Source organism: Patella vulgata, chromosome 3 (genome assembly GCF_932274485.2).
Source record: "Patella vulgata chromosome 3, xgPatVulg1.2, whole genome shotgun sequence".
NCBI lineage: Eukaryota > Metazoa > Mollusca > Gastropoda > Patellidae > Patella > Patella vulgata.
The window spans coordinates 17,852,682-17,873,252 of NC_065881.2; the positions used below are offsets into that span (position 1 = coordinate 17,852,682).

General features: G+C 37.8%; 1 long non-coding RNA gene across 1 annotated transcript; it reads right to left on the reverse strand.

Moving 5' to 3' along the window:
- Window positions 1-4,180: 4,180 nt before the first annotated feature.
- LOC126815668 (uncharacterized) lies at window positions 4,181-13,651 on the reverse strand. The gene is made up of 7 exons (XR_007678033.1): window positions 13,563-13,651; window positions 11,130-11,265; window positions 10,149-10,335; window positions 8,948-9,045; window positions 7,490-7,670; window positions 5,829-5,951; window positions 4,181-4,837 (listed from the first exon to the last, which is right to left on the reverse strand). It is a non-coding gene; the product is annotated as an uncharacterized LOC126815668 (long non-coding RNA).
- Between the last annotated feature and the right edge of the window lie 6,920 nt (window positions 13,652-20,571).

A 20,571-nucleotide genomic window follows, 5' to 3' on the forward strand; every position in this document is an offset into this window, starting at 1 on the left:
TTGAATGCGTTTCGCAACAAATTCATCACTTAAGAATGGCACATTTGTAATCACAGTGCCAGAATGAAGCTTTTGGCACCAGTTTGAACGATGTACTTAAAATGTAATTTAAACTGACTTGGGGGGTTGCGGGGGGGGGGGAATACTTTGCATCAATTTGAAAACTTAAGAATGGTCCCACCATCTAATGAGTTTACCTCTCAAACCTTTTGTACCCGACGGGTAATACAAATCTCTGGTAGCTCCCAGTCTAAATAGAAAAAGATTAGACGTTGTGCCTACGGTGGTTAAATATATAGAAAATCAACAAACACATGGATATAATTCTAGAGCAAGCATAGATTAAAATAAACTACTCGTAATTAGATTCTGTAGTTTAATACCCATGGTGGAGCCACCGTGGCTCAGTGAGTAATACGCTTGCTCACTATCCTGGAGGTCCTGGGTTCGATACCGGTTTTCGCCGAGAAAGTTCCTCGGGCATAGCTGTCTAGTTGTTCGGATGGGACGAAAAACAGTTCTCGTGTACACATTGGCGTGCACTTAAAAGATCCCTTAGCAGTTGGAATTCGATATAAGAGTAGGCCGCTGTCTGGGCAAAACTTCCCCCATAGCACATTGCATGGCGTATGCTCATCTTCATTATCCCAGTCGGAGCAGAGCAGTAGGGCGTTACACCCCATTTCATTTAATTTCATTTCAATACCCATTGTATGCTTGTATCGAATAAGCGTGGCCGGCCATTTGTGAACCTGGACCTGCTTAGAAGCGGGTTAATCCCAAAATAGACCATTCAGAAGGATTCATGTTGCCCAAGTTTGACTATGTTTCGTAGATGTACTCGAGATGTGCTGTGAAAAGCGTGCCCTGGTGGTGGTCCCAGAAGTAAATATTCAGAATTTTGTTTTTGAGGGATCCCGTACAGACATTTAATGATTACAGACCGCAAACATTTGCTAGCCCTAGGTCGTGTCGATAATGACATAAACACCATACTGCCAACCATGATTGTTTTATATTAGGACTTCTTGATCTGTCTGCGGCATTTGACACCGTTGATCATGATATACTGCTTAACAGACTGGAATCAGATTTTAAACTATTTCTTATTGATTGGTGGAACATGTATAGATAAAGTGTGATGTATAAAGATGTAAATAAATAAACTCTCAAAGGTTACTTATGTGTTTAGGCGTTCTAAATCACAATACGCCCACTGTGATTGGAAATTAAATTCTAGAGAAAATATGAATATGTGTGTGATAGAGAGTTGGCTTACCCGAATTTATTCAGATTAAAAAATGGCACGGAAAATGGCCGCTTATCTGTAATAACTTTCCACTACTTTCGATTTAATATTAAACTTCGCTTTTAATATGAGATCTTGCCTCACTTATTTCATATCAAGCAAATTAATAACATTATACATCTCTGTTTAATATGACAAGTTTGTTTCTAGTACCAAACTAACATGTTGTAGCTATATTCACCATATGATATGATGTGTTCATATTCTCTATCTATTTGACAAGTCTTTTACACATTTAGAGAGTGGGGTGGGTGTGAGTTGTTGCTTTAGCATACGAAATTTACACTGTCTGTTTATAATTTTGTCATCTTGACAACAGACACGAAGGCAATTGACCGACATTTTAAATCCTACCTGGAAGTACTCATTCTGTTTCCATGTAATAAAATCGTAAATATTTATATTTGTAGTCTTTGTATGGAGATTGGCTCTGCAGATCATAAAGTCGCTCACTGAGTCAAGTGACTTCGATTCCCTAGCTTGTATGTGACGAGAAGTGGGGTCGCCTGTCCAACCTGGCGGGCTTTCTCCGATTGCTCCAATTTCCACCTAAGGACAAGCGAGTTAGTGAATTTGATTCTTTGACGAAGGCGCTGCTGTTTTTCTATATCACTGAATCATTGAAAAAAGAAAAGCAAATAGTTGAAATATTATAGAACCATGCGTTTGGCTCGAAATGACCTAGCTCATGTCGCGTGGACGTTAAACCCCACTTTTCTATCTGTTACATTTATGTTAAATAGTTTAACAAAAGTAATAATGTTTAACAAATATGAAAACTTGGAATATGGAAAGAAAAACTGTATGCAACTTGTTGTGAAATATTTATGTCATGTTCATGTTAAATAACTGATCCCTGTTAGAAAACAAGGAATTCTCCCCCTTTTGTTTACCCGCCATATTTTTGTTTACTTTCTGGTGTTCAGAGAGTCAGCTCTGTTATTTGTAGACTAAGACATAATCTAAAGCCCGAATCATCTACTCTTCAGAATTTTGTTGAAGTTTCCCATCTTTAAAGATCGAAATAAACTCCTTAGAAGCATTTCATGCAGCTTGTTGATTAGATGCCATGCCACAACTGCGATGAGTTAAAACCCCCCAAAAACCTGGTGTATTATTGAATTAAAATATATACAATACTAAACAATATATACAACATTACGAATTAACAATGTATACAACACTAATGTATTGTAAATCCAAACAATATAAACGATAATATGGTCGGTCTAGACCCATTAGGGACTTTTCGCATCGGTACGAAAACGAACACCAAAACGAGCATATGTTCGTTTACGTTTTGGCATCCTCTAACATGCGGTTTCACAAACGACGTGATTTTGCCAGTTGACGTTGATTTCCACTCCGAAGTGTTCAATCTATTGTGTGGCAGACGGACATCAAATCAAGCAAAATATTGCATTTGAGCACATTCTACACAATCAAAAATATACGCAAGGCCTTAAAAAATTGTGGAAAATTCTATATGAGACAAGAAACATTTTCGTTTGCATATCTACGTGAATCAATCCAGCTCAACACGCGTAACGTTCTTCACTGGCCGAACACTCATGTATGTGCTGACGTCACAAGTAGACACGAATGGATGACGTTTTTGTTTTCATATTCATTTTCGTGTTTGAGGTACATGTATCTTTATAAGTTACAATGGTATATTCTACAAAATCAATACAGCAACTATTCCATAGGTATTTTAACGTTACACACGAGTAAAAACCTGTGATGTCAACCGTGGTTATTTCGCCCAACCGTCCCCCGGTGAAAACGCGCTAGTTTAATATAAATAAAAAAAGTTTAGTGTCGTCAACTATCAGAGTGGATACTTGACCATATTTGGGTAAGTGTTTCATTAGAGCGGGCCGTTTGTGACAAAGTACTCTAGAACTTTCATCAAACTGAACGATCATTTAGGTGCTTAGAACTTTATGACCTCAGCTGGTTTTTGATAATATATGATATTGACGTTCAACTCTGTATAAACTTCGGTTAAGGCACGAACTGGCTATGATCTAATTAAACATGTAATTAATCCCATGTGTCATTTAGAAACTACATTATGATCTATGTACAAGCTCCACATGACTTCAAAGGAATATGCACTGATCAGTAAGCATACCATGAAGTGATAAAGAGACAACTGCATGTATGATCATGGGTTTTATCTATTCTCCGGCGCTATATAATCAGGAGCTTACTGACAGTTAGAGAGGCGAGCGGAGAGGAGGAGAGACGCAGGGACCGGCGTATGGACTCATCCGAGTTTAGCCGTTGCCTTGGCAGAGGGCAGAATGGTGGATTTAATATAGTTATATGTGTTCCTGTCGTAGTCTAGTTCCTGTATAGTTTAAGTTCCCGTATTGTTGTTGTATGTATGTAACTGTAGCTGTTTTGTATAGCTGATGTAAATAAATCCTATATTTACTAAACTGATCTCTGTTATCACTACGTTACGTCAACCCTATTTTTATGAAATTGGGCTAATATGTACTGTACCAAAGGTGCGGAGACCCCTGACCTGATGTTTGATCATTAGCGTAATAGGATATCATTTTTAACGAACCATGACACAACAGTAGCCCATTTCCAGAAATAAATGGTGACAGGAACTGTGAGTCAGTCTAAGAAAGTTGAAGGAATCCTGCATTGGTAGCCTGCATAGTATCACAATCTTTCTCCAAGGTGTTTTCCTTTTCTACATTGACGAACTTTATTTTATTAGAACAAAGGAGCATTTGAACGAAGAAGGGAGAACACGACAAGTCCACTCTTTTCATGACAGCGTATTTTAATACCATGTTTTGAAGTTACATTTATAGATACAATAACTTTAATGGTTTAACCATTTTATGCCTGCTTCATGTGCAAATAGGTAATGTCGGGACTAACATATGATTCAATTTTATTTCAATAATTCGCTTTATCCGTGGGAGGAAACCGGAGGACCCGGAGAAAACTCACGTGGTTGTACAGGCAACCCTACTCCTTGCCATGTACAACCGGGAAAACGAAACCTGACGGACCTTATCATACAAAGCCCACGCGCTAACCATTCGGCCATCCAACCCCCACTATATATGTTCAATCTGTCAAAATGTCGAGAAAACTATTATTAAAACGGAGTAACCTGTTTCAAATAATTTAAATTTTGTTTTATGTAGCAAAATTCCAAAGACAAAAACGCCAACCGTGCCTACTTAAAAGCGTTCAGAGGTGTTCAAAACTCAAGATGCTAATGTACTTCCAGTTATTCGGTAGATGGCATTGCCGTATGCACATTGCAATCTTTTTGTCTGTTGTCATAGCTACATGAATATCCCGGTTCTTCACTCTGATGGTAGTTAGATCTTGAATGCATCGTGGTATACACATTACATTCACGTGAACTGGATGGTTGTTCGCTTTTCTTTTTATATTTTAGAATGGTGACTGTTAGGATTACACTCAGGACAATACCAATAACTACAGCTGCAACTACCATCTCAGCTGTAGAAACCGGAAGTATGGTTACTAAAAATTGAATACAGAGTCCATTAATATTATATTAAACTGTGGTTACTAAAAATTGAATACAGAGTCCATTAATATTATATTAAACTGTTGCATATATTCATTCACACGTTCTTCGTGATTTACGTGTTCGGCGTGCGATATTCAATACAGATTATATCTGAAACTGGGGAACACCCCTTTCCATTGATTGAAATTTCAAGCGTCCGTGTCTTTTAACTAATACGTGATAAAATGAAATGAAATATGGTTTAATGTCCTACTGTTAGCGAGCCACCGTCTCAGTCACCGAGCCACCGTGGCTCTCACCAGACATAACATGTTGAGATGAAATAGACCGGGAGCCCAGGGGGTTAACCTAGCTGAAAAGTGTACCAATTTTCTCCTATATGGTATCAATGCATGTATATCTGGTATCATCAGACTGTTAGTCTACCGGGTTTCTCGTTGTGGGTGTGGTATTCCACGCCCAAAATACCATGCCCCCCAACTAGGCTAGATTAGCTCAAAAGTGCACCACATGAAAATTGTACAACAGTGTACCGTACATCTTCAGGTGTTACAAAAACGCTCTGACAGACATTTCTAGTGGTGGGTTACCAATGACAGAGCTATGTAATTGCCAGAAATTTGCAGTGGTGGAGTATCCCTGACAAGAGTTTTCTAATTTCCAGACCACAGCTAGGCTAGATTAGCTGAAATCTGTACCACCTAAAACAGCTTTGGAGTTGTTCAGTACCACTACAGGAATCATGAATGATCACTGCCAGACAGTTTGTGCGGTGGGGGCATGGCATTTTGAGCGTAGAATACCACACCCACCACCAGAAACCCGGCAGACTTACATTCTGATGATACCAGATATACATGCATTGATACCATATAGGAGCAAATTGGTACACTTTTCAGCTTGGTTAACCCTCTGGGCTCCTGGTCTATAACACAATCCATTGCACAGTCTTGTATTCAGACCAGAAACGGAACGGCTTACCTGTCGGTGCATCGTTCTGGTGGGTCAATGGACACACAGAAATGCATTTTTGGCATCGTAGGAATTGGCATCGTAGGAATCAAATGATTAAGGATACCGGTTTTTAAATCCAATTTTAAAACCCTGTAATATAAATTGATTTTTTTTATATATATGACGTCATCAATATAAAATCTATGCAATGACGAGTTCTTATTTATGTCACCAATCAACACATATTACGACCCTGTTCGTTTTCATACGTAGGTATGTCATTGAATAAAGTGGCGTGGTTTCGAATGCCAGCTTGTACGTAAGGCTGGGAATCGATATGAAATTTCAATATCGATTATCGGCAAGAATTTGTCAGCGATTATCGATAATAATCGATTATCATTCTTCCGGAAAAACCGAACTTTACCGACCTGTTATTTGTGTTGATCGAGTCACAGTAGTGTTATTATCCTAGTCTAATACTGTGCCGATGTACGTAAAAAAATCAATTAATGTAAAATAATTAGTTGCTAAATGTAGAATTAACTTGAGTATTATTCTAAGTTTTGTTCTTGATTCATTTGAACCTTTTTTTTATTCCAATATCTCCGATAAATACAAAGACAATACATGGTTTCTCTTTGCAAGTTACTGGCGATCACACAGTGTTACTAATAATAGAATAAAATATAATAGAAGGCGTCTATTGATTGGACAATAAAAAAATAATTACCGGCTTTCAAAGTAGAATTTTTATGATTGGTTAATTTTGACGAAAACCAAAGTAGATTTTTCCAAGAAATTACGAGAGATATAGTTATTTTCCCGGGAAGTCAAAAAAGTGTTTTGTATGGGCTGTATCTGACATGATTTAGTAATAAAAGCTGAGTTGATTATTAATAATACAATTAGTTTTATCGTGAAAGCAGACAATTTCTCTACAAATCAATCAAGAGCAAAGAAGGGAGATAATTCTAATTTTACTATATCACGTGCGATCGTCATTGTTCACAAAGTGTGTGACCTATTTTAGTTTCAACTAGTAATAACAACAAAAACAACGAAAATATTAAAATAATGTATTTAATCTTAAAGTTGAGTTTTTTTTACAATAATATATATTTAAAATGTGCCAGTTTGTAAGCAGAGGTGTAAAATAGTTGTTGTGTTGACGTTGTGTATTCGTTCATTCGTCTGCATGCCAGACTACGGCAAGTTCAGTCATGTGAAAGTGACCGTAACTTGCCGTCAGAAGGTAAATATACCGATAATCGATATTTGGATTTCAATATCGATTATCGTATCGCTAAATAACTTCTACCGATTATCGATTATATCGATATTTTTGCACAGCCTTACTTGTACGTGATAAACATTGGAGTCGTGTGTACAGCCATGTGCTTAGCGCCCCCCCCCCCAAACACACAAACACACACACACCCACACCCACACACACACCCACACACACCCACACACACACACACAGCACCCCAGCGCTCTATATCTCTCTTTCAAAACCTAACCGTCAGAGCTTAGTTTAGGCCAGATACAAGAATCTGACCACCAAGACTTAGTTTAGGGGTTATACACATTTAAGAAATAGTAACACAAAGTGTAGAAATGCACCCACATAGCAGCTATGTTTCAACCCAACACAACCCTACTAGAAAAATGTATTAACTACTAACTGCTTATAACAGAGGATATACAAATTTCCATAAGCTATTACAGGATCTTGTACAACACACGTGGATTCAATATCTCCTAGTATAGATGGTGTGATTGCAATATTCGGCAGCGATTCAATCTTCACGCCATCCAGATTTGCTAGATACAACCCCTTAAGTGAATCACACACCATACCATTATCTGTTATTAAAACCAATTAAACAATCAATAAATTAGAAATATACTAAGCGACAAAACTTAAACCGCCTTACCTCTTCTTTTGAAATTGAGAGTTAGGGGATTAAAAGTAACAGTGTGATTATTTCATCTGAAAACAGTGAACCCTGTCAACTCATAATATATTATAACACGCAAAAATGCACCTCTTCAGTTTCATAATATAAAATATTCCTAGAAAAAATGAACCTAATTGGGTTTTAACGTCCTACAGTTCTGCACCGATTATGCTAATTAAGACGGATATGTATGATACTGTGTGCTATGAAGAATATTTTGCCTCAAAAGGGGCACTACGGCCCACTCTTATATTGAATTCCAACTGTCACGGGTTCTTTTACTGTACTCTATTGTGTATACGCGGCCTCGGTTTGTTGTCCCATTCGAACGACCATACCTTGTTCCTGGTCAGGTACTCCGTCCCCTGCCACTGACTCAGGCCCGTATTTTGCCCCCCCCCCACTCCTGCAAAATGTTTCGCACCCCCTGTGAAAAAAATTTCGACCATAAAATATTAGATATACATTGTCCGTCAATATTACAGCACCCCTGAGAAAACTTCCGGACTCCCTTGTTGCTCTGAGCTAGTTACGGCCCTGCACTGACTCGGTCATCACAGGGATCGAACACGGGATCCACTCCAAATCAGTCGTTAAGAGGAGACCACAAATAACTCACTGCTATTTAGGAGCCGTAGTGGTCAGTAAGACGTTGCCTTGCTAACCAGGAGATCCGGTGTTCGATTCTGGTGTTGGCCAAGAAAGTCAGTTGTGCAGGACAGAGTGGCGGGGTGGGACGAACAGCCGAGGTGCCGTGTACACATTGACGTGCGTCTAAAAGAACCCTTAGTAGTTGGTATTCGATATAAGAGTAAGACGTAGGGCCGGTGTCCGGGAAAAAATATTCACTCATAACACACTGTATGGCGTATAACCATCTTCATTAGCCCAGTCGGAGCTGAACAGTAGGACGTTAAACCCCATTTCATTTCATTTACTGCTAGATAAAGATGTCCGAGTAAAATTTCCCTCATAGCACACTGTATGGCGAATGTCCGTCTCCATATGCCCTGTCGGAGCAGAACTGAAATACGTTGAATCCCATTTCCATTAAGAGAACTCCAGTTTAGCGAGCCAACGTCTTACTGAGCCCAATATTTTCGTCCAAACACTCTAAACGTTCCCAAATACTCAAAACGTATCTAAAATACTCACAAATTACCGAAAATACACACAACTTACCAAAAATACTAAAATATTGACACTCCCCTCTAAGATTTATAAGATCGGTGGTATTAATTTCTGACCTATACAAATTATACAATGTAGACAAGTACACTCTGTAATTATAAAATGAAAATATATTTTATAGTTATTTAAAGAAAATGAATGTCAGATACAGCCAAGCACAGATAATACCTCCGTTAAACCTTACTCGGCAGGGGTAAATCATTCACAAGATAATAGTTTGAGATGGGCGAAATAATTACTCGATTCATATTGCTAATTGTTTCATATGTAGGCCATGCACAAGATTACTCGATACATAATGATAATAGTTTCATATGTAGGTCATTCATGAGATTACTCAGTACATATTGATAATAGTTTCATATGTGCGAAGGAAAATCACTCAAACCTTCCTACCTACCCACATAGAAATGCCACGATAACGACCAAACGTTGATCTGATAATGTAATAGTTTAATTAATGTTATTATACATATAAGCTGTATTCACTATCACACTATTCTAATCTATTATACATATGCCATTGTTGAAATAGCATCCATTCCTACAAATATTTAGTAATAAATGTGCCATTGGTGAAACTTCAATCAGTAAGCGGCCGTCCCCGAACTGACAACGAGGGTTCTTATACGTGCACGAGCCTCTGTTTAACATAATACCTTCGAAGACTGGACGCCTCTTCCTTGTAAAACCCTTGCCCCACTTCAGACTGGACGCCTTTTTCTTGCAAGACCCTCGCCCTACACCACCACATCAGACTGGGAAGCATTTTTCTTGCAAGACACCCGCTCTACACAGCCACGTCAGAGTGGACGGCCTTCTTGTCAGACCCTCGCCCTATACCCCATATACAACTGGAAGCATTTGTCTTGTCCTTGCCCTACACCACAATACCCGATTGGACGCCTTTTCATTGTCTGGGATATCTAGAGAAATTATATCTCAGTCACTATCTTGATCGATCCCGCGCCTCTAGCCGACTTTTGAACAATATTTCATTTCTATCAACTACAATCTTTATATTGGCCTTATGATGCAAGATTTCCCCCGTAGTGTAGGCCAGTCTTCATTAGCCCAGTCTGTGCAGAACAGTAGGACGTTAAACCCTATTTCATCTCACTGTATTTCTATTGAGAAATGTAAATTAGGGCGTTAAACTCCATTTCATTTCATTTATAATAAAAGATATCACCTTTTACTGGACCCTTTGCCATGGAATCCTATATAAAATACAGGATAATTATCAGTTTGCCTATAAGTAAAAGTAATGGTCTTTCTATAATTCTGTGTGTAAGAAAGAAATTCAATTCCTTTTGATGAACCATAGTAGACGTTTCCAGTTTCTTGGTCGACGCTAATAGATACAACTGTGGGGTCAACTAATATGAAAGACAAAAACAAAAGTAATTTTAATGTTCGAAATAAATTCAATGAAGTGTCTACAAATATGATATAAACCAATCATCTGAGACTTGGACAAGAAACCCACAAAGATTAACGTACCGGTACCCGTTTGTGTTTAGTTTCAATTAATAATAAACCTGTCCTTGTAAGAAACAATTTTTCAAAGAGAAACAGAAATCAATCTCCCGTTATTCTAGTATCGTCTTGGTCTTGGTCTCTGGTTCGATCTCTGATCATTGTAGTGTGGTCTTAACCTACCCGGGTTCGATCTCTGATCATTGTAGTGTGGCCTTAGCCCACTCGGGTTCGATCTCTGATCAGTGTAGTGTGGTCTTAACCTACCCGGGTTCGATCTCTAATCAGTGTAATGTGGCCTTAACCTACCCGGGTTCGATCTCTGACCATTGTAGCGGCGTGGTCTTATCTCACCCGGGTTCGATCTCTGATCATGACAGTGTGGTCTTAGGCCAAACCGGTTCGATCTCTGGTCAGTGTAATGTGGTTTTACCACACCCGGGTTCGATCTCTGACCATTGTAGCAGGGTCTTATCCCACCCGGATTCGATCTCTGATCATTGTAGTGTGGTGTTAACCCACCCGGTTTCGATCTCCATCGACTCTAGCTAGTGTCGGCTTGGTCTACAGCTATTAGACTAATAATCTTCGGGCATTCTAGTCGAGGGTATCAAGCACAAAAACAAAGGTACATGTTTTCTTGTTGAACTCAGATGCAATAAAACATAATTCAATAAAAATCAAATAACATTACCTTTATCATTACCCAATATGGTTTTTATATCATCACTGCCCTGAACCATGCGGATGAATTTGGTAGACATATCATTTTTTTTTTTGTTGTACGTAGTATAATAAATTTCTTTCATAATCACATGCCATGAATAAAGCTGTAAATATAAGACAGTCATTGTCAATTGGGTGAATTTATCTGATTACGACACATTTATTTCTATATTTTATCTCATTATTGTAATGGACCACAGACACCTTGGCCTTGTTTTATGAATCCATGTGAACGAAAATTGTTTCAATGGCATTTATTAAATGAACTTTAAAACACAGGTTTTATTATTGCTTATTATTGAGCAACGTTTCGACTAGGCTTCTCTTGTCTTTATCAAACCAGCGGCTGCCAGGCAGGATACGCCCACATTTTCGAGAGATGGATAGAAAACAAGCTAAAACGAAAGTGATTTTTTCCTACAATCAAGGGCCATAATTCAGGAAATTACAATTGGACACAGATCACTAAAGATTTCCCCATTGACTCCAATGTTAATTCTCGTATCTTAGACCGGCTCTAACTTTTTCCCAAATTTTCTTGGGTAGAACGCTTTCTACCACAGATGGAGCAACATGTGGCAACCACTTGCCCAAAAGCACGTATGAGGTTCCTTATGAAAAACTTGAGATACACAAGCTGGAAGTAGAGACAAGTAAACATGCAATTTCAGGCCCTACATTTCAACGTAACCAACCTCTCAACTCTTGTATCCTTCCGCATCAAAATTATGAATATTCACCAAAACCTGGCAGAAAATGTATTTTCAAACCCTTTTCCTCATTTCTACACCAAAAAGTCAACAAAAATCGCCATGCAAAAGGGGGAAAAAGGAAAAGGGAGAGGAAGACTAAAAATAGCTTTGGCCCTTGTTTCGTGGGTGACGGCGTAGGAATATTTGGTGATCTGTGTCCAATTCGATATGCGCAAATATCGAAAAGAACCAAGATCTTTGGGTTATAAACTTACATTTCAAGTTTCAACAAAATCAGATAAAAATTGTGTACTCTGTAGGGTCCACAACCTTGATATACCATATTTTTACGCAATTTGAGAACGAGGGGCGGCCATTTTGTCTGTCAGTTTTGGGCGGATTTTCACGAAATCCTAACTCAGCCGTCCTTAGGGTGTAACGGTGATATAATAATACGGTTTTTTAAATCATATAAAAATTATGACCTCTATAGGGTCCACAAGCTAAAAACGTGATTTTTCGTACAATCAGGGGCCATAATTCAGGAAGTTACGGTACGATATGCGCGATTTATCGAAAGGAACCGAGATCTTTGGGTTATAAACTTACATTTAAAGTTTCAACAAAATCGGATAAAAATTGTGACCTCTATAGGGTCCACAACCTTGATATACCATATTTTAACGCTATTTGAGAACGAACGGCGGCCATTTTGTCTGTCAGTTTTGGGCCGATTTTCACGAAATTCGAACTCGACCATCCTTAGGGTTTAACGGTGATATATTAAAACGTTTTTTTAAATCGGATAAAAATTATGACCTTTATAGGGTCCACAAGCTAAAAACGCGATTTGTCATACAATAAGGGGCCATAATTCATGAAGTTACGGTCCGATATGCGCGAATATCGAAAGAAACCGAGATCTTTGTGTTATAAACTTACATTTCAAGTTTCAACAAAATCGGATAAAAATTGTGACCTCTACAGTGTTCACAAGCCAAAAACGTGATTTTTCCTACAATCAGGGGCCATAATCCATGAAGTTACGGTCCGATAGATGCCAAAGGAACCGAGATCTTAGAGTGATAAACCTATATTTCAAGTTTCATTGAAATCGGATAAAAATTGTGACCTGTAGACTGTTCACAAACAATTGTGGACGGATTGACGTCCGGACGGACGGACGGACGGACAGGGGCGACGACAATATACGTCCCCATGAAAATGTGGGCGTATAAAAATGATAAAATATAGAATATGACGAAACAATATATACATGAATAAAATAGAAAAGTCTAGTCGAAACGTCGCTCATTAAAGATGCATTATATAAGAGCTACATCTGCCTTTTGCAGGTCTTTATTTTGACTTCAAATGTCGTATAAATTATTATTTAGACATTTATGAAAATGAAAAAGCAAATATCTAGACTATCCGATGGCAGAGATTTAGATAGACTAGAACGGCTGCTAGATATAGAATTTTTTCTAAGTCTCGTGTGTCCAGTACAGTTATTCTTTTCGATCGATTCTCAATAATTTATTTCCAGACATTGGCGAACCTGATATTAATTTATTTATTAATGTTTTCGTCTTTAATAATAGAACTATTTATTATACTGCATGAAATATTCTGTGATGTGACAAATATCTATTTTCCCAAATTAAACGAAAGAGAGTAAAAGAACAATAAGAATCACTAACGTGTACCTTGCTTCGCAATTTTCTTTGTCTCTTTGGTCTTTGTGTTATACCGATATATATTCTCATTGTTAGTTAACAGGAACACTTCTTCTCCTGAAGTGAGATATTAAGGTGTTAGTTAGGATAAGATGATGTATATGGGATGGGATGGGGTTGAGTCAGTGGATGATATGTTCTTTAATTTAAATAAGATTTGATATATTTATAAATAAAGTTCAGTAGTGAAGGTATTCTTCACTTAAATTATACATTTATTATGGTACATGGCTGATAAGTTTCCCATGGGACTAATGCATTAACAGGGTGCTTGAAATGCAACGATGTGTTGCCAGTGAAGGCTATTACATCCTATATGGCACACACCAATGCAGATATAAAAACAAATATTGGAAAAATGAGCAAAATAGGCGTGATGCAAAATTTTGTAGAAGACCTCGAGATTCTGCGATCCTGTGATACTTTCTCGAGAACTCAATTTAAAGTAGCTAAGTCTCTAACTCAATATCATCCAAAATCTTCCACATTGAAAACACGATTGTCGGTTTAAATCAACATTGATGTTTTGATCTTACCGGGAAAAGATGGCCTTCTGATATCCAATATTTAAGACAAAATAAACATTTTACAATTGGTACACGAATCGTGTACCATAATGCGTTTCACTGATTCAGCGCTATTTGTAATAAGGGACTCTAAAAACGAGGCTAGGCATATTCCACAAGTCAAGCCAAACGGTGATGCTATATTCTTATCTGAAGAGCAAGCCCAATAAATAATATCGGCGTAGACTGGAATAACCAGACGCTAGAGATTGATATTCGATTGAGAATACTGGCGTATTTCGCCGAACCTAACTGAATAAAAATTAGAGTAAAAACAGAAACGATTGAATATAAATCAATTTATATACATTCATATTACATAACTGTATGGGTTGCGACCCATTTGTCAAAATTTCTAGGTCCCAAATATTAGCGACTTAGCTCCTTTAATGTTCTCGAAATCCCCTAATAATTTTCTCGAGAAACTCCCATCCTGTGTTAAGGATGTCGAGAATTCGAGTTTATGTTCTCGGGATCTTGCCATCCTGTGTAAATTTTCTCGACATCTCGGGTATTCTTATGTGTGCGCGTAGTTTTAACGTATTCTCAGCGCCCCACAACCTGTCGTTTCGGAGTTTACCCCCCACCCCCCCACACACACACACTTTCCCGAAAACCTTAATAGCATGATAGAGCCCTTGTCGTTCTGGAGTTATCTCCCTTTTCCGAAAAACTTGTTAACGCAATAGAGGTTACAGTTTTTAACTGATTTTGTTTTTCAAATGTAGTGTGAAGCACTAGGACCTTTCGATTTTCAGTACTCCGCAAACTTTTGTCCGTATTTTTTTTTCAAATATTATGTGACGATGAGAGAAACGAACCCTATCGATATTCAGCATTCTGTGGCCTTCTGTTCCTTAATATACCACCCCCCCCCCCACCTCCGCCTGCTCCCTTAAAGCCTTGTTCACGTCATAGAGGCTTCAGTTTTACCATTTTGTGTGAAGCTTTGGGGTCATGAACTTTATTGATTTTCAATGGTTAGCGATCTTCCGCTCCGGAGTTATACTCTCCATTCTTTGAAAGCCTTTTTTTTAACGGGTTTTCGATATTCAGTGTTCCACGACAAGGATGGCCCCTGTTAATTTTCAGCAATATAAGATTTATGTCCCAGAGATATAACAAGCACGTGAACACGAGAGAGATTGGATTTCTTGATGAATGCTTGATCCTTATTCAATTTATCAAACAACCAAGTTTTCCTTTAGAATAATCTGCTGTTGAGGCATAAATGCTGCGTGGGCGTATATCCACACTTTGCGTGGCTATCGTTCAGATTTCTTTTGAATCATTAGTGTCACAAGCAGAGGAATCCTATTTATTTCCGGCGGAACAATGAACCTTATTGATTTGCAGCGGTCCCTGGGGTTTTGTTATGGCGGTATTCCTATTTTCCGGTAAACCCTGTGCACGCGTTAGAGCCCAGAGTTTTTCAATATTTTTTTCTCGAGATCTCAATTTAATGTTCTCGAAATCCCCTAAAAAATTTCTCGAGAATCTCCCATCCTGTGTTAACGAACTCGAGAATTTGAGTTAATGTTCTTGGGATCTTGCCCTCCTGTGTAAATTTTATCGAGATTTAATGTATTCTCAGTGCCCCACAACCTGTCGTTTTCGGAGTTTACAGCCACCCCCACCCCCCAACACACACACTTTCCCGAAAAACTTAATAGCACGATAGAGCCAAACAGTTTTTAACGGATTTGTTTCAAATTTAGTCTAAAGCATTGGGGCCATGAGAGGACGGCCCCTGTCGCTTCTAGCGCCCCTTACCCTCCTGGAGTTATGCCCCTTATTCGAAAAACTTGTTAACGTAATAGAGGCTACAGTTTTTAACTGATTTTGTTTTTCAAATGTGGTGTGAAGCACTACGACCTTTCGATTGTCAGTACTCCGCAAACTTCTGTTTGAGAGTTACCCTCTTTGTCCGTATTTCTTTTAAATATGTGACGATGAGAGGACGAACCCTATCGATATTCAGCATTCTGTGACCTTCTGTTCCTTAATATAGTCCCCTCCCCGCCCGTTCCCTGAAAGCCTTGTTCACACCATAGAGGCTTTACTTTTAAAATTTTGTGTGAAGCTTTGGGGTCATGAAATTTATTGCTATTCAATGGTTAGCGATCCTCCGATCCGGAGTTATACCCTCCATTCTTTGAAAACCTTGTTTTTAACGGATTTTCGAAATTCCATGTTCCGCGACAAGGATGACCCCTGTTAATTTTCAGCAATATAAGGTTTTCTCTCCCAGAGATATAACAAGCACGTGAACACGATAGAGATTAGATTTCTTGAAGAATGTTCGATCAATTTATTAAACAACCAAGTTTTCCTTTCGAATAATCTGTTCTTGAGGCATAGATGCTGCGTGAGCGTATCTCCACACTTTGAGTGGCAATCGTTCAAATTTCCTTTGAATCATAAGTGCCATAAGCAGAGGAACCCAATTTATTTTCGGCGGAACAATGAACCTATTTTCCGGTAAACCTTGTGAACGTGTTAGAACCCAGAGTTTTTCAAGATTTTTGATATAAAATCTGCTCCGAAGCATTTGTGCCACAAGACAATAAACCCTGTGTCTAGCTTTATTCTAAAACAAAATAATATGGTCTGAAAACCATGCAAAAATTGACATTTTCTATTAAACGTCGCCCAAACATTAAATTGAAATAATTGAACAAGCATGTTTGTAATTCAAAGCTTCACATATTAAAGCTAACGTGGTAGGGTTTTGAATTTCATATTTGGTGTGAGGTATTTAAGCCATAAGACGATGAACCCTATCGATTTTAATCAAATTTAGTGTAAATCATGGGTACCCTATCGAGTGTCCGTTTATTCTTTCGTTAGTTAGCAGTTTTCCTTTGTAACAAATGTTAGAGTATTTTTTTTTTATCAAATTTGGTGCGAAGTATTGGGACAATGGTTGCATCACAACGTGGAGACACTATCATATAAGGTTTCATATTAACTCGGGATCTCGACAAAATTTACACAGGATGTCAATATCTCGAGAACATTAACCCGAATTCTCGAGAAAATGCACACAGGGTATCGATGTCCCCGGAAAATTATCAGGGGATTTCGAGAACATTAAATTGAGATCTCGAGAAAATTACCAGGTAATCACGGGATTTCGAGAAAGTATCACAGGATCGCAGGATCTCGAGACCTTCTACAAAATTTTGCATGACCCCTATACGCTTCCGTAACCCTCAATTTAAAGTTACAGTTTCATATGTTTAAGTTATATTTTTAAAATGTATTAAAATAAAGCCCTAAAATAGATGGTATCTATAGAGAGTCCTACCTTGTTAAAGAATAATCCTATTAATCCTATAATTCACTATTGCCAGTTGAGAAATTGGCAAAAATATCATTTTCAACTTCAAATTCAAACGTTTGAAGATAGCTATTCCATGGTGGGGATTAGGAAAACAAGGGAGGTGATTGGGAGGTAATTGTGTTATTATTTCCGCTGTGATGATTTCTAAGTGTGAGAAAGATAACCTATGATCGTATATAATAGTGAGTTGACAACCTATTGAGCAAAAGACATAGAGATAATTATGTTTTGACTTTCTTAGAAAATATGAAATTGTAACTTTAAGATTCGATCAAATATCTCACGGCTAAATACTCGCTAAAAAACAACTCAAATTGATTAGTTTACATTAAATTAGGAAAATTGAACACAATAACTAATAATGCGACAATGGTGGAGTAGGTATATACGTGCGCGCTGTATCATACGGTCTGTCATTGAGTCAACTGGCGTGATTTCGATTCCCCGGTTGTACGTGACAAGGAGAAGGGGCACCTGTCCAACCTCGTGGGTTTTCTCCAGGTCCTCCCACTGCTAAAGACCCCTACGCGCAAGCGAATTATTAAAATAAAATTGAACCATATGTTAGTCCCGAAATGACATAGTTTGTGTCGAGTGGACGTTAAACCCCCCTCTCTCTCTCCCCCCCCCCCCCCTCTCTCTCTCTCTTTTACATGTTCGCTAATATGTACACGGAAACTCGGTATCTGTATTGATCAATATCTTTGGTCAGCTGGTCAAAATCTTAATTCTTCAAGATGTGGCAACCAAACACTGATGTATAGTCAGTCCCCAGTGACAGGACACCTTAGCCCAAGGTTAATTTTAAGATTATTAGTAAATTGCTTGGCAAAAAAACATAAATGGAATGTAAGTGACTGATACATTACTCAGCTTCAAATTTGTTTTCAGTACAAAAATATAATATAACGCTTTGCCTACCTGTTACTAAGATTGCATTAAATATACAGAAAATCAGAAAACGTCGAAACCACTTCATCTCTAGACATCAAATGACAATCTGTGATATATTTATTATTAATTTCAAACAAATATTTATGAACATTTGATAAAAGTTACATTAAATGATGAGATTTTAATAACCAAATCTTTCATTATCACCTAATACTACTGAATTCGAACCACTTTCCCTTAAAATATATTTGAACTGTTCTAATCATATATAGTATCTACTTTCATGTTTAAGGGCGTTGCCATGTCTACCTATGGTTAACTTCGCAATTAATTTTATATTATTTTTCAAACTCTGTTCCACATACCTTTGGTACGATCTTTAAATAGACATCTGAAGCTGCGATTCAATTCATAGTTTGGGCACAAATCTCTTGTGGTTTTAAAGATATTAAATTTTGAAATCAGCTTAAAAATGATCAATTTTCGTCATAAATCGTGCGTTTGTGATGTTTTTCACTACACAAGAGTTCCACAAGATATTGGACTTTGAAAAAAAAATCATTTTTTTCCAAAATTTCCTCTCATAACTCTCTATAAGCCTGTGTGCTACCACAGGCCTCCCTATATGCCCGTGTGCTACCACATTCCACAAATGTATTTTGGGTCTGTGGTGTTTTTCTTCTCAGACCTCCTTCTATGCCTGTGTGTTAAAGATCTTTTCTTGTGTTGATTTATTTCCTCTTGATAACCAGCGGATACCAGGCAGGAAACGCCCACATTTTGCAAGATATGGACAGTGAACAAGCTAAACAAAAAGTGATTTTTCGTAAATCAAGGGCCATAATTAAGGAAGTAACGGTCCTATCTGTAGGTTATAAAGATATATTTCAAGTTTCATCAAAATCGGATCAAAATTGTGACTTCTAGAGGGTCCACAACCTTGATATACCATATATTTACACTATTTGCGTACGAGGGGCGGCCATATTGTCCGGCAGTTTTGGTCCGATTTTCACGAAATTATTTTAAGTCGAAAATTTTGTGGAATGTAGTACCACACAAGCACATCGGGAGGTCTGAGAAGAAATTTTGTAAAAATGTATCTTGTGGAATTCTTGTGGTGAAAAACACCACAGACCCAAAAAACTCTATAAAAATTATGTAGAATGTGGTACCACACAGGCATATAAGGGGTCTGGGGAGAAATTTTTGAAAAATTGATATTTTTTTATGTCCAATATCTTGTGGAACTCTTGTGGTAAAAACACCACAGACCCAAACACTTTATCAGAATTATTCTAAGTCAAAAATCGCGTAGAATGTGGTACCACAAAGGCATATAGGGGGTCTGAGAAGAAATTTTTGAAAGAAAAAAACGTGGTTTTTTTTTTCTAAGTCCAACTTGTGGAACTCTTGTGGTAGAAAACACCACATAATAAAATTTTGTAGAATATATTTTCCCCACATCTTACAAGATGAGAGGATAAAGTATTATTGTTCCAGCAAAATAAAAAGAAAATGTTTCATAATTTTTTCATGGTCCACTTTTCCAAACGCCCCAATTCTTGCCAAGTCTAAAGCCAGCATAGGAGGCTTCTGGAATTTTGCGGTCTTGTAGTTATTCATCCCTTGATTCTGTGAAATAAAAAAACATTTTGTCACCAAAGCTGGTTTCGGTGGCCGTACCCCTTTACTGCGTGCTCAGTTAGCCTAGTGTGCGAGATTTTGAAATTTTGATGTGATTTTTGCTATCACGAAAGAAAAGCTGACCATGACTCACCACTCATGTTATCCATGACGAGAACAATGCCAGTTATAATTATTATAAATGTAGAATGGGACGAAATAACGAATTGTTTTTTTGGGTTTTTTTTTTTGCAGCCCCCCCCCCCCTGTTCCGCGGCCCCTGACATATAATGTCTTAAAATGTTATTTTCTAATATAAAGGTAACAATTTTTTTCGTGATAATTATATAGGTTTTTATTGTTTGCTAACTTCTTTTAATATACCGTGTATGTTCATCTAATCTTTACAAATATAATATATTATACAGTTTCGGTACTCTGAAATGCGCAGTTTCCATATAGACCTATATTTAAATTATCAAAACCTTTCATTAATTGATGAGGGGTTGGTTGGCCGAATGATTTAGCAGGTGCGCACTAAGCTGTG